We start from the raw sequence: 22,994 nt of genomic DNA, 5'->3' as shown, positions 1-22,994 counted from the left end.
CCCACACATGTGCATCTCCCATCTCCCCCCCCACACATGTGCATCTCCCATCTCCCCCCCCACACATGTGCATCTCCCATCTCCCCCCCACACATATGCATCTCCCATCTCCCCCCCACACATGTGCATCTCCCATCTCCCCCCTCACACATGTGCATCTCCCATCTCCCCCCCCACACATGTGCATCTCCCATCTCCCCCCCCACACATGTGCATCTCCCATCTCCCCCCCCACACATGTGCATCTCCCCCCCCCACACATGTGCATCTCCCATCTCCCCCCCCACATGTGCATCTCCCCCCCACACATGTGCATCTCCCATCTCCCCCCCCACACATGTGCATCTCCCATCCCCCCCCACACGTGCATCTCCCATCTCCCCCCCACACATGTGCATCTCCCATCTTCCCCCCCCACACACACACACATGTGCATCTACACACACACACACACACACACACGTGCATCTCCCATCTCTCCACTCCTAGTTAATTGTATTTTAAAAAATATAAAACTTGTTATACTTACCCCCATGCGATCCCTGCAGAATCCTGGCGCTCGTCCAAATCGCTGACAGCAGGTTCTCCTGACTTCCGGCCATGTGACGGCGCCGTCACATGACCGGAAGTCAGGGGAATCATGAAAGCGCTGCTGCAATAGCGCAGCGCAGCGCTGAGACGTCCCGGACCCGGCGCTTAGCATGAAGCCGGGGGCCCCATGAGGAGAGAGACGCACAAGAGGGGGGCCCCTACCGGCCGGGCCCCATACTGGAGTCAGGGCAGTCATGCCCTGATGGCGGCCCTGCTGGAGGCTGGAGGGGCCCCCTCTCCCTCTGGGCCCCCGTTCAATTAACCGGCTGCACGGGCGGTAGTTCCGCCCCTGCATGAATCCCAACCCTCTTACCCCACGTGCCACCGTACCAGGGCAAGTGGGAAAAGCGAGGCTAAGCGCCACATTTGGCGCATCTTATGGATGCGCCATTTCTGGGGTCGCTGAGAGCTGATATTATTAGCCTCGGAGGGGGCCAGGATTCATGGCCCCTTCCCTGGCTATTAAAATATCAGCACACAGCTGTCTGCCTAGCCTTTGCTGGTTAGATTTTGTAGGGGGACCCTACGTCAATTTTTTTCTGGGATCCCCCTGTAATCTAGCCAGTAAAGGCTAAACAAACAGCTGTGGGCTGTTATTAATAGCCAGGGAACATTTTTGGCTAATGGCCCCTTCCCCAGCTAGTAATATCAGCCTCCAGTGGTTGGCTTTCTCTCTGCTAGTTATGAAAATGACGCGGGAGCCCACGCCATTTTTTTTATTTTAGTCTATGTGCCCATGATCCGGATGTAGCAGCACTTTGAACGCAGCATATTTTTGCTGCGTCCAAAATGCTGCGTTCTATTGAACGCAGGTAAATTTGCATGTGTTCACTGACCAATGTGGATTTACCGCAATCAATACATTCTAGTGGTCAAATTTCTGTTGTGGAAACTTGCGACTTCGCAAGAGGAATTGACATGCTGCGGTCCTGAAAGACGCGCTGCATGTCAGTGTTCGTGGGTGATCTGCAGCCTCAGATGCACGCATAGTAGACAATGGATTTCTAGAAATGCCATCCACTATGCTGTAACTAAATACGCAGCGTCAAAACCACAGCATTTCCTGATCATGGGCACGTACCCAAACTCACCCACAGCATGTCAATTACTGTTGGTGAGACGCTAGTCTCCGCTGCAGATTTTAACCAATTGAAATGTCATTACATGTGGTGGAGAATAAAACACTATTTAAAATACAACAGACACATTCTTTAATCATTTAAATTAACCAATATACTCACCCCAGGTCCGACAGTAGTCCAAAGGTTAAAGCGATGTCCCACATTTCTTTTTTCAAACATCTTTATTTAGCTCCAAAAATGATTCATTGATATACAAAACACATAAAAAAACGCATGAAAATCACGCCAAACGGGAGTTTTTGCTGCCAAGAGATGCAGAAACCGTGCAGAAATTATTTAATCAAATATTGAACGTGCACACTTAGCCTTAGGGAACAGCTTAAATGTATAGACTGGGATCATGTCATGGTAACTGAGGATACCAAACATACCGAACATAAAGGGGGCATGTTTAAGACTATACTACTATAATCCTGTAGAAAACTTATATCCTCTGGTAATAAAATGGCCAGGAATAAAATTAAACAGAAAAAACTGATGGCACTTCCAATGCAAGAATTAGGTGTGAACAGGTGCTTACTAGGAGAAGCTACCTCCATATACAATTAACAAATAAAGTAGCACTCTGCAACGCTAAGTATGTAAATATGAAGTATGAAATATGAATAGCATAGAGATAAATGAGAAATCTTAACGCATAAATTGGCCAATTCATGTGTACCTGACAGCCGCGCTAAGGCGTTTCTCAATGTCAGGACCCTACCAATGTGAATACCTCTCTAAGGGACATCCGTCTGCATATACAACCCCTGGCAAAAATTATGGAATCACCGGGCTCGGAGGATGTTCATTCAGTTGTTTTTAATGTTGTTGAAAAAAAGCAGATCACAGACATGGCACAAAACTAAAGTCATTTCAAATGGCAACTTTATGGCTTTAAGAAACACTAAAAGAAATGAAGAAAAAATTATGGTACTCAGTAAGGGTAATTTTTTTCAGACCAAGCAGAGGGAAAAAATTATGGAATCACTCAATTCTGAGGAAAAAATTATGGAATAATGAAAAACAAACACACAAAAGAACACTCCAATACATCACTAGTATTTTGTTGCACCACCTCTGGCTTTAATAACAGCTTGCAGTCTCTGAGGCATGGACTTAATGAGTGAAAAACAGTACTCTTCATCAATCTGTCTCCAACTTTCTCTGATTGCTGTTGCCAGATCAGCTTTGCAGGTTGGAACCTTGTCATGGACCATTTTCTTCAACTTACACCAAAGATTTTCAATTGGATTGAGATCCGGACTATTTGCAGACCATGACATTGACCATATGTGTCTTCTTTCAAGGAATGTTTTCACCGTTTTTGCTCTATGGCAGGATGCATTATTATCTTGAAAAATGATGTCATCCTTTCAATTGATGGGATAAGAAAACTGTCCAAAATATCAATGTAAACTTGGGCATTTTTTGAAGATGTAATGACAGCCATCTCCCCAGTGCCTTTACCTGACATGCAGCCCCATATCATCAATGACTGTGGAAATTTGCATCTTCTCTTCATGCAGTCATCTTTATAAATCTCATTGGAACGGCACCAAACAAAAGTTCCAGCATCATCAGCTTGCCCAATACAGATTCGCGATTCATCACTGAATATGACTTTCATCCAGTCATCCACAGTCCACGATTGCTTTTCCTCAGCCCATTGTAACCTTGTTTTTTTTGTTTAGGTGTTAATGATGGCTTAGGTTTAGCTTTTCTGTATGTAAATACCATTTCCTTTAGGCGGTTTCTTACAGTTCGGTCACAGACATTGACTCCAGTTTCCTCCCATTCGTTCCTCATTTGTTTTGTTGTGCATTTCCTGTTTTGGAGACATATTGCTTTAAGTTTCCAGTCTTGATGCTTTGATGTCTTCCTTGGTCTACCAGTATGTTTGCCTTTAGCAACCTTCCCATGTTGTTTTGTATTTGGTCCAGATTTTAGACACAGCTGACGGTGAACAACCAACATCTTTTGCAACATTGTGTGATGAGTTACCTTCTTTTAAGAGTTTGATAATCCTCTCCTTTGTTTCAATTGACATCTCTCGCATTGGAGCCATGATTCATGTAAGTCCACTTGGTGCAACAGCTCTCCAAGGTGTGATCACTCCTTTTTAGATGCAGACTAACGAGCAGATCTAATTTGATGCAGGTGTTAGTTTTGGAAATGAAATTTACAGGGTGATTCCATATTTTTTTCCTCAGAACTGAGTGATTCCATAATTTTTTCCCTCTGCTTGGTCTGAAAAAAAAATACCCTTACTGAGTACCACATTTTTTTTCTTTATTTCTTGTGCCATGTCTGTGATCTGCTTTTTTTCAACAACATTAAACAACTGAATGAACAGCCTCCGAGCCCGGTGATTCCATAATTTTTGCCAGGGGTTGTATGTGGGAAAGTAAGATCCTACTGCAATTAAAACCACCTGCGGCATAGAGGTGGAGTGCTCAGTCAAAGCTTAAACATAGAAACAGAAAAAACTGACGGTACTTCCAATACAAGAAATAGGTGTGAACAGGTGCTTACTTATTTTCTTGTATTGGAAGTGCCGTCAGTTTTTTCTGTTTCTATGTTTAAGCTTTGGCTGAGCACTCCACCTCTATGCCGCAGGTGCCCCATAGTAATGCTATTCATATTTCATACTTCATATTTACATACTTAGCGTTGCAGAGTGATACTTTATTTGTTAATTGTTATTTGTTAATTGTATATGGAGGTAGCTTCTCCTAGTAAGCACCTGTTCACACCTTTTTCTTGTATTGGAAGTGCCGTCAGTTTTTTGTTTCTATGTTTAAGCTTTGACTGAGCACTCCACCTCTATGCCGCAGGTGGTTTTAATTGCAGTAGGATCTTACTTTCCCACATATAAGCAGACAGATGTCCCTTAGAGAGGTATTCACATTGGTAGGGTTCTACCAGGTACACATGAATTGGCCAATTTATGTGCTAAGATTTCTCATTTATTTCTATTTTCTACAGCAATGATGCTACTCATATTTCATACTTCATATTTACATACTTAGCATTGCAGAGTGCTACTTTATTTGTTAACAGGAATAAAATGAAACCATTATGGATAAATAAGACTGTACAAAGACAAAGGACATTCAAATCTTGAAGGCCGGAATACAGAAATGTGATAATGAGGCTAGAAGGCAGGAGAAAGAAGCTCAGTAGGGTCTATGTATATAAACTAAAGGGAAGACATTTTAAAATTATATATTTATTAAGATACTCGTATAAAGTTAAAAACATACCAAGCAATTGTGCAAAAAAAACAAAACCACCCGACCCAGAGACTAACAGACTAAAAGTTGTACACCATTACCAATCAAAAAGAAAACCCCCCAACCAATAACCTAGGTTATAATCATGGTTCAGCCTCCCATCTACTGTTAGTAGTCATACTGTCTGAGGTCATCCCATACTCTCCTAAGTATACCTAAACAAGTAGTATATTGGTTATATCTATAACCATCCACTCAAAGGAAGATGCCTAGTACCCAATTTCAACTTTAACCATCCATTCAGATGAAAAATGCTTAATGCCTGAAAAATACTTAATGACCGACGCGTTTCGCCACCAACTGTCGTAGCGGCTCTTCAGGGGCACCACAAGTTAACAAGCCAATATATGGTGTGAGGCAGTGACTGGGATCGTATACGAGGGATGTTATATATCCCCCAGAATGTGTATAGAGATCTATTAAATCCATTGGAGTGCATTGCAGTCACAAACTCACCTGCGGCTGCAATGCAGAAATGAAGGTGAGCATTGACCAGGTCAGGCTATCTGGCTAAGGCAGATTAGTAAAACCCGGCAGGGCCTTCATTTCTTGGTGGAGGCTACAGGAAGGCAGTGGGGCAGCCTCCTCCCTCCAACCCGGGTTTTCCAGTGGCCCTTGCCACAGGTCCTTTAAAAATCCTGCATTAAGGATTAGTGTTGTTCAGTATTGGGACCTGCTAGGAGCATAGCAGGAAAACTCGGCAGGACTGTGTATAGCTGAACCCACGCCTGGGAAGGCTCTGCACCGTCAGACTCTGAGCGGCCCGGCGCGGCCGTTGCCCATGGCAACCTTTGTGTATGGACTTCTGTTAACCCGGCTGCGAACCGGAGGACTTTCTGTTTACCCGTGAGTTGCTGAAATAAAAGCTGTTTATGTTGGACTTGCTTGGGTCACTGCCTCAGTTACTGCACGGTGTGAACACCGCCCCCTTACAGCTTGGTGGAGAATGCGGGCAATGTGACTGAGGCATACCTCACTGGCAGCCGCATGACCACAATCCGGCCTGCCACCATTCAGCCCAAACCTGTGGACAAAATGGAGGAGCTGTTATGGCAATTGGTCCACATGCAGCGGTAGCAAAAGCAAACCAATGAGCTGATCATGCAGCAGCTCACAGCCCTGCGGGAGACACCGACGGCGCCTGCCCCAGAACGTCGAGAAGTCCGGGACAAGGTTCGCTTCGCGTTGAGGAAGATGGGACCGGAGGACGACGTGGAAGCCTTCCTGACCATTTATGAGCACACAGCAGAGTGGGAAAAACCTACCAGCCAGCCAGTGGGCAGAAGTGGTGGCTGCGTTTTTGGTTGGCAATGCCCAGAAGGCCTACTTCGACCTCAGTCGGGATGACGCCCAGGACTACCAGAGGCTCAAAGGTGAGATCCTTGCCCGACTGGGAGTCAATACATATGTGAGGGATCAGCGTGTTTTTTCATGGGCCTATGTGGAGACCCGACCTGCCCGGTCTCAGGCTTATGACCTTCTGCAGCTTGCAAAGAGGTGGCTCCAGTCTGAGACTTTGGCTCCAGTCCAGATGGTGGAGAGGGTGATGGTTGACCGGCTGGTGAGGACTCTGCCGGCCGCTATCCAACGTTGGGTGGGGCAAGGGGACCCCGGCACACTCGACCAGGTGGTCAGCCTGATCGATCGCTACTCGGCCACTCAGGACTTTATCCGGGACTGTGCCCCCTCGCGGCTGTCACGCCGATCCCTGCCAACCCAGGAATCAGGAAAGGGGTCGCGTCCCTCTGCTAAGGACAGTCGGCATCGTACCTGTGATGAAGGGGTACCCCGGAGTGAGAGTAGCGGGAGACCGGTTCCCTCCCAAACTGTCACAAAAACTAACCGTGCCTCCGTCATTAGGTGCTGGGGGTGTCAGGGGCAGGGACATGTGGCTTCTTACTGCCCCCTGACTACAGAGCCCATGGACTGCAGGTATAACTGCCGGGTCTCAATGTATGCCCAGATCGTCTGCACGGCGAGTGCCGACCCCCCGGACAGTGAACCCCAACTGTGCCAGGTACTGGTTAATGGGTACCCCATGGAGGCCCTCCTAGATTTGGGGAGCCTAGTGACTTTGGTACATGGGTCGCTGGTGACAGAAGACAACCCCAGTGGACTGACAGTCGGGGTTGTGTGTATCCATGGGGACCTCCGAGAGTACTCACCCTCGGAGGTAGTTTTGTCCACACCATGTGAAGACATAAAACATGTGGTGAGGGGGTAAAAACTCTTCTCTATGGGACTGTGTTGGGAAGAGACTTGCCCCTGTTCTGGACTCTGTGGAAAAACAAAATCCACTCTCTCCTGCTAAAAGTTATTACGGGCGTTGTACCCGAAGAACCCGAGTAGGGGTGTCCAACCTAAGGACAGAGTGTGACCCCGATAGGTTTCCCTTAGAGGTGCTGGCAGGAGAGATCGAGGAGACCCCATCGATCCCTGAGCTGGAAGTGTCCCGGGACACGTTTGGGACAGCTCAGCTACAGGATCCCACCCTGACTCGGGCGCGGGAAAGGGTGTTAGAGGTAAATGGCGTAACTCAACAGCCCGGTGCAGATACTGTGCTTCTACGCATGGTGGTCAATGGTGAGTTGCTCTATAGGGTAGACAAAATCAGGGGAGTCGAGGTCGTGGAACAGTTAGTGGTACCTTCAGTTGTACCATCGGGCGGTTCTGGAGATGGCACACACACAACTGCTGGGTGGACACTTAGGGGTTAAAAAGATGCAAGAGCGTATCTTGCAGCGGTTCTTTTGGCCGGGGATTTATGCAGAGGTCCAAAAGTACTGCAAATCCTGTCCCGAATGTCAGCTGACCACACCCACCGCAAACTTCCGTAGCCCATTGGTACCTCTGCCAGTGATAGAGGTACCTTTTGAACAGATTGCAATGGACTTGGTAGGGCCCATTGTAAAATCTGCTCTTGGCCACCAACATATACTTGTGGTCGTCGACTATGCCACCCGGTAACCGGAGGCTATAGCGCTACGCCACACCTCGGCGAAATTGATTGGCCGGGATCTGTTTGCCATGTTCTGTCACCTTGGGCTACCTAAGGAGATCCTGACGGATCAAGGGACCTCTTTTATGTCCAAGGTGATGAGGGAACTGTGCAAACTGCGGGGAATAAAACAATTGTGCACCTTGGTGTAACACCCTCAGACCGATGGGCTAGTAGAATGGTTCAATAAAACCCTCAAGTCTATGTTAAAAAAGGTGGTTTCTAAGGACGGAAGGGATTGGGACATGTTGCTACCCTATTTGATGTTCGCCGTCCGTGAGGTACCCCAGGCTTCCACAGGGTTCTCTCCCTTTGAGTTATTGTACGGCAGACACCCTAGGGGTCTGTTGGACGTAGCCAAAGAGACGTGGGAACAAGAGCCGACTCCACATAGGAGTATAATTGAACACGTGGCTGGTATGCAGGACCGGATCGCGGCAGTCATGCCCATTGTGAAAGAACATCTGTTAGATGCCCAGGCGGCCCAGAGGCGCACATATAATAAAAGAGCCATGGTCAGGTCTTTTAACAAGGGCGATCGGGTGTTAGTACTGGTACGCACAGCCGAGAGTAAGCTCATGGCCAAGTGGCAAGGGCCATATGAGATTCGAGAAAAGGTGGGGGAGGTAAATTACAAGGTGTATCAGCCGGGAAGGAGGAAACCTGAGCAGCTTTATCATGTAAACCTGCTAAAACCTTGGAAAGATCGAGAGTGTTTAGTTACATACGTTACTCCGGGCATATCGCCTGAGAGTTCTCTACCTTCATCCAGGGATGCGTCCGGGGGAGAGGTCAGGATAAGTGATGCTCTCACTAAACAGCCGCGACGGGAGGCTCGCTCGCTGGTGCAGCAGAATACCGACGTGTTCTCAGAGCTACCGGGTAGGACTACGGTTCTCCAACATGACATTGTCACCGAACCTAGGGTAAGGGTACGAATAAGACAGTACCGGGTACCGGAGGCAAGCTATCACGGCCGAGGTAAAACAAATGCTCCAGTTAGGCGTCATCAAGTTATCACGGAGTGAGTGGGCTAGCCCCATCGTACTAATTCCGAAACCAGATGGATTATTACGCTTCTGTAACGATTTACGGAAATTAAATGAAGTGTCAAAGTTTGACCTTTATCCAATGCCCAGGGTGGATGAGCTGATTGAGAGACTAGGGCAGGCCCAGTACTTTACCACGCTCGATCTCGCCAAGGGTTACTGGCAGGTACCTCTCACGGAATTGGCAAAAGAAAAGACTGCCTTCATAACTCCAGGAGGTCTATATCACTATGTGGTATTACCTTTTGGGTTGCATGGGACCCCGGCTACATTCCAGAGGCTGATGGACATAGTGCTCAAGCCTCATCAGGAGTAAGCATCCTCGTATCTAGATGATATTATCATCTTTAGCACCAACTTTCATACCCACCTATCCCAGGTACAAGCGGTGCTGGATTGTCTCAGAGCCACAGGGTTAACGGCAAACCCCAAAAAATGTGCGATAGGGCTAGAGGAAGCCCGATATTTGGGGTATGTGATTGGCCGAGGAGTTATCAAGCCCCAAATCAATAAAGTTGAGGCCATTAAAAACTGGCCTGAACCATTAAGTACAAAACAGATGAGGGCGTTCCTTGGCATCCTTGGGTATTACCGCTGGTTTATACCTAATCTTGGTATAGCCCTGACCGATCTCTTGAAAGGGAAAAAATCGTTAATGGTTCGGTGGAACCCTCAGGCAGAAGAAGCCTTTCAGTCCATGAAATTGGCCTTGTGTGGACAGCCGGTCCTCATCAGTCCCAGCTTCAAGGAAAACTTCATTGTACAGACAGATGCCTCGGAGGTAGGCCTCAGGGCGGTATTGTCACAAAAAGTGAATGGTGAAGAGCACCCGGTCACCTACTTGAGTAGAAAGCTTATCCCGGCAGAGAAAAACTATAGTGTGGTAGAGAAGGCGTGTTTGGCTATTAAGTGGGCCTTGGAATCGCTACGTTATTATTTACTCGGGCGTCAGTTCCGCTTGGTGACAGATCACTCACCCTTGGTATGGATGAGGAACGCGAAGGAGAGGAATGTGTGAGTCACCAGGTGGTTCCTGTCACTGCAAAATTTCAGTTTCTCTGTGGAACATCACCCTGGGAAGTCGCAGGCAAACGCGGATGCCCTGTTCCGGGCACCTTATATGGTGACAAATGTTCAACCCCACAAGTTTGAACAGAGGGGGGGATATGTGAGGCAGTGACTGGGATCGTATACGAGGGACGTTATATATCCCCCAGAATGTGTACAGAGACCTATTAAATCCATTGGAGTGCATTGCAGTCACAGACACACTTGCGGCTGCAATGCAGGAATGAAGGTGAGCGTTGACCAGGTCAGGCTATTTGGCTAAGGCAGATTAGTAAAACCCGGCAGGGCCTTCATTTCTTGGAGGAGGCTACAGGAAGGAAGTGGGGCGGCCTCCTCCCACCAACCCGGGTTTTCCAGTGGCTCTTGCCACAGGCCCTTTAAAAACCCTGCATTAAGGATTAGTGTTGTTCAGTGTTGGGACCTGCTAGGAGCATAGCAGGAAAACTCGTCAGGACTGTGTATAGCTGAACCCAGGCTCTGCACCCATCAGGCTCTGAGCGGCCCGGTGCGGCCGTTGCCCACGGCAACCGTTGTGTATGGACTTCTGTCAACCCGGCTGCGAACCAGAGGACTTTCTGTTTACCCGTGAGTTGCTGAAATAAAAGCTGTTTATGTTGGACTTGCTTGGGTCACTTCCTCAGTTACTGCACGGTGTGAACACAGCCGCATTGCAATGGTTATGTATAACACATTACAGATAACAGTTTTGGTTTACTCCACTGAGAAATCTACATATAAGTCTTCTTCCAGTGTCTCCCTTGCTGCAGCTTTTATTTAGAGATTCATCTAGTGTTCCCCATGACTTCCTTTATATTTTATTCCAGGGTATTTTTACACAAGATCTAACAACCAAGATCTAATCTCTTAATTATGGTTTCCTTTATAACTCAGAGACAGCGCTCCTTTCCAGTAAAACTCTAGATTCTTTATAAATGATTAATTAATAATTTCCACACTGAAGGTTTCAGATCCCTTAACCTGGAGACAGTGTTCCTGGTTCCTATCTGCAGCCTTTTTTCAAACATCTTTATTTAGCTCCAAACGGGAGTTTTTGCTGCAGCATTTTTGCCGCCAAGAGATGCAGAAACCTTGCAGAAATTATTTTAATCAAATAAATTATTTTAATCAAATATTGAACGTGCGCACATAGCCTTAGGGAACAGCTTAATTGTATAGACTGGGACCATGTCATGGTAACTGGGGACACCGAACATAAAGGGGGCATGTTTAAGACTATACTAGTAGAATCCTGAAGAAAACTTATATCCTCTGGTAATAAAATGCCCAGGAATAAAATGAAACCATTATGGATAAATAAGACTGTACAAAGACAAAGGAGATTCAAATCTTGAAGGCAGAGAATACAGAAATGTGATAATGGGGCTAGAAGGCAGGAGAAAGAAGCTCAGGAGGGTCTATGCTAACCTGGTAAGGTTGTGATCACACAGCAATTTTAGCGCATATCATGACAGCTGCTGCACATCCACGGGTCCTCAGACCAAAATTGAACGTGAATAAAGGAGATTGTGGATGCTCTGTGATGCTTTTGGGTGGAATAGCAAATCCAGGTACACACAGGAAGGGTATGCAATTTTTTATTTGTCTGCGAGTTTCGAAGTTAGCATACTTCTTCTTCAGGACAAAAAAACATATGTAAGCTGTGAAGGAAAATATATCAATAAAAAATCATAACAGTAGTAGAGTTGCATTTAGTGGAGAAAAGGGTAAAACTGGATATAGCAGTATTGCAAGCACAAAGAGGCTTGTGCTGTAGGTGTTAAATTCAGCACATTATTCCTGGGACCATGAGCTTCAAAGGGGTTATAGCAAATGGTCTACATTAGGCAGAATATTTCCTATTGTCTGTATAGGGAGACACAGGATATTTGAAATGCAACAATTTGGCTCATTGGCCATTTACAAACAGCATATTTTAAATAGATCAATTTAGGTCGACCAGGAAATATGAGTCTGTGGTCAGGTCTATAAAAAGCTGGGTTACACAAAGATCACATGTGAGGGCAGCCTGAAAGGCTGATGTGCGCCGTGATTCCCTTCTTCCTCCCTCAGCAAAACAGACAATAACTGTGGACAGAAACGTTTTAGGTATTTCTGTTGTTTCTCCCTTTTTATTTTATAACTGTTTTGCATATTTGTGTCATTGTATTTTTACCTTTTTATTGTAAGCATTGTATATTTTTATATTAAAGCTTAAAACCTTTAATAAGTTGACCCATTTTCGCTCTAAAAGAATCCATAGCCTTTAAGAGAGTATGTGACCTTTTGATTATCTGACAGTAACAGATTTCAAGAGCTCATCACCCCGTGTGTTTGATGAGTGATGGCAGCGTTAAGTTGGGGTGCGCTGAATGTGTTGTGGTGTGATTTATGCTCACTTTATAGCCTAAAATAGAGGTTGAGTGCTGGACTGAGTGAGAGGAGATAAATTAACCCATGCAAGCGCACTCCAAGTCACGTGCTGAGAAGTGTGTACGTGACATAAGCAAACATGATACTGACACATTTATAGTGATGAGATTTCAAATAATGGCGTAAAAAAACCCCACATGATGTGTCCAAGTTCATCAAGTCCCGCTTGCAAAGAACACGTAGTTAAAAGGATCATAAGTAAAAACATAAAAATGACAATACAACAGAGTAAAGATATTGTGAACATATAATAAAAAAGTGTGATGAGTGTGTTTCTAATCAATCAAATCATCTATTCTATTGTATTGTCATTTTTATGTTTTTACTTATGATTCTTTTAGCTACGTGTTCTTTGCCAACAGGATTTAATGAACTTTGACACATCATGTGTCTTTTTGACTCCATTATTTGAAATCTCATCAATAAAAATGTGTCTGTATCGAGTTTGCTTAAATATGTTTTTTGTCCAGATAAGTATGCTAACTTTCGAAACGTGTAAACAAATAAAAAAATGCATACCCTTGCTGCGTGTACCTGGATTTGCTATTCCTCCCACCAACAGCGCGGAACATCTACAATCTCCTTTACTCATGGAGAATACAGAAATAGCATTTCTGACAATAAAGATCTCAATATGAAATGTAAAAAAGAAATCAAGCTAGCAAAGTTATCTACAGAGACACAAATCGCCAACAACATTAAAATCCCCTAAAATTTTAGAAATACATCAATGCCAAAAATAATAAAACGTATTGTATCGGCTTCTTAAAAGGTGATAATAATATAAATATAGAGGATAAAGAAAAGGCTGAGATATTAAAACCCCTTCGCAACCCTGGGATTTTCCGTTTTTGCATTTTCGTTTTTTGCTCCCCTTGTTCCCAGAGCCATAGCGTTTTTATTTTTTGGTCAATATAGCCGTGTGAGGGCTTATTTTTTGCGGGACGAGTTGTACTTTTGAACGACATTACTGGTTTTACCATATCGTGTACAGGAAAACAGGAAAAAAATTCCAAGTGCTGTGAAATTGCAAAAAAAGTGCAATACCACAGATGTTTTTTTAATTTTTTTTTTACCACGTTCACTGAATGCTAAAACTGACCTGCCATTATTATTCTCCAGGTCATTACGAGTTCGTAGACACCAAACATGTACAGGTTCTTTTTATTTAAGTGGTGAAAAAAAATTCCAAAGTTTGCTAAAAAAAAAAAAAAAAAAAAAAATTTTCCAAGACCCGCAGCGTCTCCATTTTTCGGGATCTGGGGCCGGCTGAGGGCTTATTTTTTGCGCACCGAGCTGAAGTTTTTATTGATACCATTTTGTGGTAGATCCGATGTTTTTATCGCCCGTTATTGCATTTTATTGCAATGTTGCAGCGACCAAAAAACGTAATTCTGGCGTCTAGAATTTTTTTCTTGTTACGCCATTTACCGATCGGATTCATTTTTTTTTATATTGATAGATCAGGTGATTCTGAATGCGTTGATACCAAATATGTGTATGTGTTTTTTTTTTAATTATTTTATTTTGAATGGGGCGAAAGGGGGGTGATTTAAACTTTTATATTTTTTTAATTTTTTAAATATTTTTAAAAACATTTTTTTTTCACTTTTTGCTTGCTTCTATAGTCTCCATAGGAGACTAGAAGCAGCATTTGTCTGATCGCCTCTGCTACATAGAGGTGATCAGCAGATCACCTCTATGTAGCAGAAATGCTCCTGTGCTATGAGCGCCGACTACTAGGTGGCGCTCATAGCGATCAGCTCATGACAACCACTGGAGTCTGCTGCAGACCCAGGGTTGTCATGCCCACGCATCGGTGACCCGCGATCACGTGATGGGGTCACCGATGGGTGGGGTAAGTGACGCGCTTCAATCTCTGACAGTGGCATTTCACATGTTAACAGCTGCGGGTGGATCGCGATTCCACCAACGGCTGTTGCGGGCACATGTCAGCTGTAAGAATCAGCTGACATGTGCCCGCTTCAGTGCGGGCTCACCGCCAGAGCCCTCACTGAACCGGGGGTTACAGCCTGGAGCGTACTAATACGTCCCAGGCTGTAAAGGGGTTAAACAGGCACTTTTCATTCATGTTCACCAATGAACTGACTGATCCAGGGATCATTCCACAAGGCAAAAATAAAAGTTCACCACCAAATATGACTAGTTTAACACAAGAAGAAGTATGCCTATGCCCGAGCAAATTAAATATTAAAAAATCCCCCGGGCCAGATGGCATTCATCCACAGATATTGAGGAAATTGAGCTCTCATCTTCTTAGACTCTCTTGTTACAGGGTTAGTGCCACAGGATTGGAGGATGGCTGACGTGGTAGCGATATTTAAGAAAGGTAAGTAGGTGGATCCTGGCAACTTCCATCTGGTAAGTCTGACATCAGTAGTGTGCAAAGTTTTTGAGGGCATTATAAGAGATGACCTGTACAAATATATTGTAGAGAATAATATAATAACTGACATCCAGCATGGATACATTAAGGATAAGTCCTGTCTAACCAACATTATGGGTTTCTATGAGGTGTAATGACAGCGCCGGTGTGCTTGCATGATGTCTCCCCCTCCTCTGGCAGGGACGCCATTGCGCACTCACCCTCTCTGTTCCAGTCCCTGCCACGTCTGTTTCCTCCCAGGACCTGCACACAGTGTCTTAAAGGGGCAGCGCGCTTCTGAAATGTCCCCGGCCAATGGCTAGGAGACGTCTCATATTTAAGGTACCCTTCAAGATAGGGAGGTACCTTAGCAACATTAGTGTTTAGTGTGTATTCCTGCCACTTACTTGTAAGGTCTCTGTACTTGTGTTCCCTGAATCTGATCCTGACAGTCCAGTCTGTATCCAACGCTGTCTGTCCAGCCTGAACTTAATTCTGCCCATCCTCCTGATCCCGTCCTGCCTATACCAAGTCCTGACCCTGACCCTCTTGGTCTGTAACTGTCACCACCTTCCCCATCCGTCCAGTCTGAACCAGCTCCTGTGATCCTGCACCTGGCTGTCCTGTGTTCCTGTAACCTGACCCGTCTGTTCTTGTGCTCCAGTTTCCATCCTGTCTAACAGCCATATGTAGCGCCCCGAGGGTTTGGTCGCTACAGAGGTATTGCATCTCACCCAGAGGTGTGATATCTCACTTCCAGGTAAGGATGGAGTGTGGCTCAGGACCCTAACACCCACATGCACTACACCACATTTCCGGGGGACAGGGCGATAATGCTCCCGGGTGTGAGCACAACTGCCCCTGTCCCTGGCTGTAGTGGGGGGAGGGAACACCTAGGAAGGGGGAACCCGGTAGTGTGTGGGTGGGGAGAGTAGATCCCGAGTGCACTGTATAGAGGAGTATATATGGTGGGCACCATCTTAGAGTCAGAGAAGAGAAAGTGGGAGAGAGCAGAGAGAGAAGGAGGCTGGGAGCAGGGGCTCTGCATGGGCTCTGCTCCGCAGGCAGGCCAAGTCTTAAGGCCTGGGCCTGGAGGAGAAGGAAGGAAAGGAGAGGAACGGAGGAGGCTCCAGGAGTGGAGTGAAGGGACCCCAGGGGTGCAGACCGGCCAGCCGCTACCGCACGCCCGCCGCTACCAGAGTAGGGGGGTCAGGCGAAGAAAGGGAACTGGATCCCTCATCTAGTGGAGGAGAGCAACTACCCTCAGCTCGTCTGTCCTTGAGTGGTACCTGGTATCCACCTGGGATCAAGTTTAACCACACCATCAGGTGCTCTAGTGAAGAACCAGGTGGTCACTTATTTATGCCCCTCCAGGCTCTCCCAGGACCGTGGCACAGTGGTTCCATAACCACATGTGTAACATGAGGAAGTAAGTGCAAATATGGATGTTGGTAATGCAGCTGATGTGATTTATCTGGACTTATGCACCACATAACAGCCTTATAAGGGACTAGGGGGGAAACTAAATGCAGATGGGTAAGGAACTGGCTAAAAGACAGGAAACAAAGAGTCATAGTAAATGGTACATTCTCTAAATAGGATATAGTCAGCAGTGGAATACTGCAAGGATCTGTATTAGGACCGATTCTTTTAAATATCTTTATTGTTGTTACCACTAGATGGAAGTAATTGTTGTTGCCGTTAGATGGAAGTTGTTGCTGCTGCCGTTAGATGGAAGTTGTTGCTGCTGCCGTTAGATGGAAGTTGTTGCTGCTGCCGTTAGATGGAAGTTGTTGCTGCTGCCGTTAGATGGAAGTTGTTGTTGTTGCCTTTAGATGGAAGTTGTTGTTGTTGTTGCCTTTAGATGGAAGTTGTTGTTGCCGTTAGGTGGAAGTTGTTATTGTTACCGTTAGATGGAAGTTGTTGTTGTTGTTGCTGTTAAATGGAAGTTGTTGTTGTTGCCGTTAGATGGAAGTTGTTGTTGTTTTTGCCGTTAGGTGGTATTTGTTGTTGCTGTTTGATGGGAGTTGTTGTTCTTGTTGCCGCTAGATGGAAGTTAGTGTTGTTGCCGTTTGATGGAAGTTGTTGTTGCAATAAATGGAAGTTGGTGTTGCTGCTGTTATATGGAAGTTGTTGCCATTAGATGGAAGTTGTTGTTTTAGCCGTTAGATGGTGGTTGTTGTTGTTTCCGTTAGATGGAAGTTGTTGTTGTTGCCTTTAGATGGAAGTTGTTGCCGTTAGATGGTAGTTGTTGTTGCCGTTAGATGGAAGTTGTTGTTGCTGCCATTAGATGGAAGTTGTTGTTGTTCATGCCGTTAGATGGAAGTTGTTGTTGTTGATGCCGTTAGATGGAAGCTGTTGTTGTTGCCGTTAGTTGGAAGTTGGTGTTGTGGCCGTTAGATGGAAGTTGTTGTTTTTGCCGTTAGATGGAAGTTGTTGTTGCCGTTAGATGGAAGTTGGTGTTGTGGCCGTTAGATGGAAGTTGGTGTTTTTGCCGTTAGATGGAAGTTGTTGTTGCCGTTGGATGGAAGTTGTTGTTGCCGTTGGATGGTATTTGTTGTTGCGGCCATTAGATGAAAGTTGTTGTTGTTGCCGTCAGATGGAAGTTGTTGTTTTTGCCGTTAGATGGTGGTTGTTGTTGTCGTTAGATGGTGGTTGTTGTTGTTGTCATTAGATGATATTTGTTGTTGCTGCCGTTAGATGGAAGTTGGTGTTGTTGCTCTTAGATGGAAGTTGTTGACATTGTTGTTGTTGTTGTCGTTAGATGGTGGTTGTTGTTGTTGCCATTAGATGATATTTGTTGTTGCTGCCGTTAGATGGAAGTTGGTGTTGTTGCTGTTAGATGGAAGTTGTTGACATTGTTGTTGTTGTTGCCGTTAGATGGTATTTGTTGTTGCTGCCGTTAGATAGAAGTTGTTGTTCTTGCCGTTAGATGGAAGTTTTTGCCATTAGATGGAAGTTGTTGTTTTTGCCGTTAGATGGTGGTTGTTGTTGCCATTAAGTGGAAGATGTTGTTGCCGTTAAGTGGAAGTTGTTGTTGTTGCTGTTCAATGTAAGTTGTTGCCGTTTGATGGAAGTTGTTGCCGTTAGATAGAAAATGTTGTTGTTGCCAGATGGAAGCACAATTTTCCTACATAGAGTGGAGATATAACGAACAATAATGTTAAATCGCATTCCAGTCACAACATTGATGAGCGATTCTCAGGACCGATCTCCAAAGATCAACTGTTATAAGCTGTAAATTGACTGGGACTACATATTAAAACTCTATTTCATGTGTTTATATTCAGTCGGAGCTTATAATAGCTGATCAGAGGGAGTGCTGGGTGTTAGACCCCCACTAATATAATATTGCTGACTTGTACAAGACAACCCCTTTAAGTAACAGACAAGCTATATTTTTGTTTATTAACATTTAATCATCCTGGTTAGTAATGAATAAATGATTTACTTTATAGTTTGCTAGAGCTACAAAAAATGTCATTTAATGCTGAAACCATTCCTATATGTGATGGTTAATGGTGCACGATTTTTCAGAAAAAAATTAAGGAAATGCCTTTAAAATTATATGGTCATTGGCAACCCCATACACTGTAAAAATATTTATGTTTTAATAACCGTTCATTTAATAGGGTACTCCCAAAAGCATACAGTATGTATGTACAAAACTAAGACCATATATATTTTGTATGCCAATGCAACTCATATTTAAATCTCCCCCTTTTAGCAGCAAATCCCCCCTCATGTTGCCATCTCATGGCTAAAATGGTATCAGTCGAGCATGTGCACTGTTGTCTCTATTTCTCCATAGGCTGTTTGGCCGAGTATAAACGGTGAACTGGCCTGAAGCACCAAGGAGAAGCCGTGTGTTTCTGGGAAATTAAATTTGGAACAATAGGATGGTCCGCTCAGCCCTATTATTCTCCTGTTATTCTCCTTCAGCACAGAGGGGCTGAAGGAGAATAAAAAAACTCAAAAAAGATGTAAAAAAGTCTATATGCAAAAAATGGTCTGTATATTAACAATAACTATACAGATTTGGAGCTTTGTGTAAAACATTGCCATAGGAAGGGAATGATGTTTAAATGCCCAAATGCAGACAAAGAACAGCAGACGTTGACAACTGCCATGAATTATACTAGCTAGTAATAAGTTAGTAAAAATTTAGCGCACTGGAAATTTCAATCTTAAAGCTAGAGGCAGCATATTACAGAATGATGGTAAGACCTAGGGGTGTGTATGTTCAGAAAGAATCTTGTATACTCACTGTTTTTAGGTTTATCTGAAGCAACAGAAACAGGCTAAGAAGGACTGAAGCCTAAACAAAATAGATAGAAACAAGGTAACATGAGTGTTAAGAAAAACATCCTCCATTTCCAGAGATACCATGATGTTGAGTACACTCGCTATCTCTACAAATATGTCCAGAAGACTCATGAAACATGAGGGGATCTCCAGAACTCATGGGAAGTAGGCAAGTAGCACAGTGTATAGACTGTTCTGGTCACCGTCGGAATGAATGGAAGTGCCTGTTACTGCAGCTCGCACCATTCAAGTGAATAAAACCACCATCGATTAACTCTTTATCGACATCCACTACACATGTACGGTGCAAGTCAGTAGCGGGTGTATGGAGAAAGCTCATGGGGTGAGCCCAACCCATACCCGGCAAATAATGGCTGTAACACATAGCCAGAACCTACCTCTAATAGACGAGACTGTTAATCTATTAAATGACGCAGTCAAACTCTAACAGTGGCATTAATAGTTGTCATTGTGGCGCATCATTACATGCACCCATATAAAGTGATTGCAGGACACTGATGAAGTCCTCCATGCCAGTTAACACGGAGATCCTTTGAAACCCAACTAGTGACTGGCTTCAAAGGCGAGTGTGATTTTTACTCTGTGCAGCAAGTATAGTACAAGCAATGAGACTATCATATGTTCAAGTCCCCTAAGTGGACTAATAAATACAGTAAAAAGTTTTAAAAAAAAGTTTTAAGAAAACATGGAAAAACTAGAAGTATAAGTTCGCATCATTGCCTTTATCCCACATTTAGAAATCAAAGATAACAAAAAAATATACATCTGTGGTATCACCACTTCCATAAATGTCCAATCCATCAAATCATAAAAAGAAACAACCTGATGAGTAAACAACATAAGCAGAAAAAAATTCAAAATGACAAAATTACGTTTTGTAAAACAAACTGTAAAGAAAATGCTGTGATAAGCAATCGAAACGTCATATCTATCTAAAAATGGTATAAATAAAAGCGTATCACCCCACAAAAATAACTCACACAGCTCTATCGACAAAGAAATTAAAACATTATGAGTTTTAAAAAATGGCGACATAATCCCCCCCCTTTTTTTTTTTTTTACAAATATCAGATTTTTTTCACCACTGAAATAATGAAAAAAATTGTACAAGTTTGGTTTTGCCATAATCATATTGATGAGAATGATATTAGGAGATCATTTTTTACCACACAATGTCAATGCCAGAATTGCATAGGTTTTTTTTCAGTTTCTCCGCACTTGGAATGTTTTTCCCTTTTCCAGTACACTTTGTGGTAAAATAAATGGTGCCATTCAAAAATACAACTCGTCCAAGAAAAAACAAGCCCTCATATGTCAATGTGGACAGAAAAAAAGTTATGGCTCTTGGGAGACAGGGAGAAAAATACGAAAACACAAAAAACAGAAATTGGTCATGTCCAGAAGGGGTTAAACAATGCTTGTGTATTCTAGGGATAGAACATGTTATAGTCCTGGAGAAGCCTTTTAGCTCTACTAATTACTATCCCAGACCTGTGCTCGGGCAGGAGGTAGAACTCTAGAACGAACATTACTATAAAATAGTCCCCAGGCTTAGAGAGCAGAAAATAGAAAAAACAAATTTCCTATTAATTAAAGCTTCCCTGTTGGTGTAAAGACGTGGAGGGGTCAATATCACTAACTTTAATGCACAAGGGTAAAATAAGGAGGTAATGGATCTATTCTTAGTGTTGCTCTGCAGCTTGTGTATTATACACATAGAGCTTTACAGTACTCACATTATGTAAACTCTCTGCAGCACGCACATATACACCACACTGTTGCATGCACAGTATATGCACACTCAGCTCTGCTGTATATGCACAGCTCTGTAACATACAAACACAGCTCTGCTGCACACACAACTCCAATACATATTCACTCTTCTCTTACATACATATACACGCACCCACACAGCTCAGCTCTACAACATCAAAAAACACCCAGCTCTGCTACATAAACACACACAGCTCTGCTACATCACTAAACAAACCTCTGCTGCACACTGTGTATATACTAGCACAATTTGAAGTTCCTTCTATGCACATAAGTAACCTGAAAGGTCTTTCAGCTGGTCATGCCCTGCAGCATCTATGCAGGTCCTGGTACCTTCCTTTCCTGCCCTGCATAAATCAGATTGCTCAGTGTTGGGCTGGAGGAGAAAGAGCTGTGCAGCTGCATAGTTTTCTCAGTAACTGGGAATGCTGCTGTGTCCGCGCTCTCCTGATTCTGGATTATAAGGTGCACATACTTTAAGCATAATTTTTTCTTGCTAAAACAGTGCATCTTATAGTTCAGAAAATACAGTGTATGTGTCATATGAATTATAAAAAAATACATGGAATGTGGCTTTAGAAAAGTATATATTAGTTTGTAAAACAAAAAAAATAAATAAGTCGTCTTGTCAGTGTGATTGTACTTGGCTTGTAGAATAATGTTATCATGTATTATATACTGAACGGTGGGTGCTGTGACTATAAATCCCAATGAGCAATGGTGAAATTACTGCAGATTTAATTTCATTCCCTAAAAAACTCACAAGTTTTTCAACATTTATTACTTATGCAATACTTATTCTGTTAATAAAAATTACAATGCATCTCGCAAAATGAAATGATTTCTATTGAATTATCATGATGAAAAAAAAGGTATAACCACTGGAACAATGAGGGGAAACACATTATACCAGACCTTAAGAGTGTATTCACACTAAGTCTTTTCCCTCAATCTTTGGAGTGAGATCCAAGCAAAAATTCCTAGCTTTTGAGGAGTTTCGAAGTTTTGATGAAGATTTTCGAGATTCTGCTTTAAAAACTAAGTAAAAAGGGTCAATGTGAACACATTGTAAAGCTAACTGTAATACTATTGTAGGAACTCGAGGATTCTGATAGCGTGGGGCAATGAACAAGCAGAGACGGGTTTCTTTAATGCAAATAATGTATTTGTGCAACAGCAATAACACCCAAAAACAATATACAGATAACCCGTAGTGACATAAAATGAAATAAGTCCAGCGATATTAAGTCTTTGGAACCTATATAGCAAAGTCTGCAATGTTCTTACGACGGAGTCCTCACACAAATGTGATCAAAAGGAAAGTCTGACACACTGGTGACGTGGCCACAGGGAAGTCCAAGAACAAGTTCACAAGTTAATCCTAGATGAGGCGTAGATTCAGGGAAGTCCAGAAACAAGTTCACATTTAAGTAATATTCCAGTAAATAGTTCCATCAGCCCTCACCGGAGGGAGTGAACGAAGGGTTAAACAACAACACAGTTCAGAAACACAGTTCTTACCCGGTAGAGTGAGCCAAGGGTTAAATTCCAAAGTCAACAGGTTAATGATAACACAGTGAGTGTAGCTTACATATGCAGAGAATGTCCAGAGCCACAGGTAGAAGCTCGCTGCTGCTGAGAAACACGTGAAGATTAACCTGGTAAATACACAAGAGATCTGGGAGATAATAGTAGGACAAGGCAGCTGGACTGAAGGGAAACGGAAGCAGAATACTCCAGCAAGGAAGCCAGCATCTGAGCCGAGTTTTAAACAAACGAACAGGAAGTAGGGCATACAAAAACAGCAAACTCCATCTTAACAAAGGGCAAAATCATTCACAAGGTTACCTAGAAAACCCGGAATACTGACACTAACACTTGGTTACATCACAAAGAGTATGTGCACATAGAATTTTTTGATATTTCTTTTTAAGCAAATTCCCCTCCAAAATCCAC

General features: G+C 43.7%; 1 long non-coding RNA gene across 1 annotated transcript; it reads right to left on the bottom strand.

The window, feature by feature from the left end:
* Positions 1-16,584: 16,584 nt before the first annotated feature.
* On the bottom strand, positions 16,585-22,794 carry LOC141265599 (uncharacterized). Its single transcript, XR_012320131.1, has 3 exons — positions 22,560-22,794; positions 19,207-19,257; positions 16,585-18,069 (listed from the first exon to the last, which is right to left on the bottom strand). It is a non-coding gene; the product is annotated as an uncharacterized lncRNA (long non-coding RNA).
* Between the last annotated feature and the right edge of the window lie 200 nt (positions 22,795-22,994).

The sequence above is a fragment of the Phyllobates terribilis genome, unplaced genomic scaffold (genome assembly GCF_046119375.1).
Source record: "Phyllobates terribilis strain yellow unplaced genomic scaffold, ASM4611937v1 Scaffold_4__5_contigs__length_816908805, whole genome shotgun sequence".
Taxonomy (NCBI): domain Eukaryota; kingdom Metazoa; phylum Chordata; class Amphibia; order Anura; family Dendrobatidae; genus Phyllobates; species Phyllobates terribilis.
Note: the sequence above shows the minus strand (reverse complement) of the source record. Positions and strands in the feature narration are given on the sequence as shown.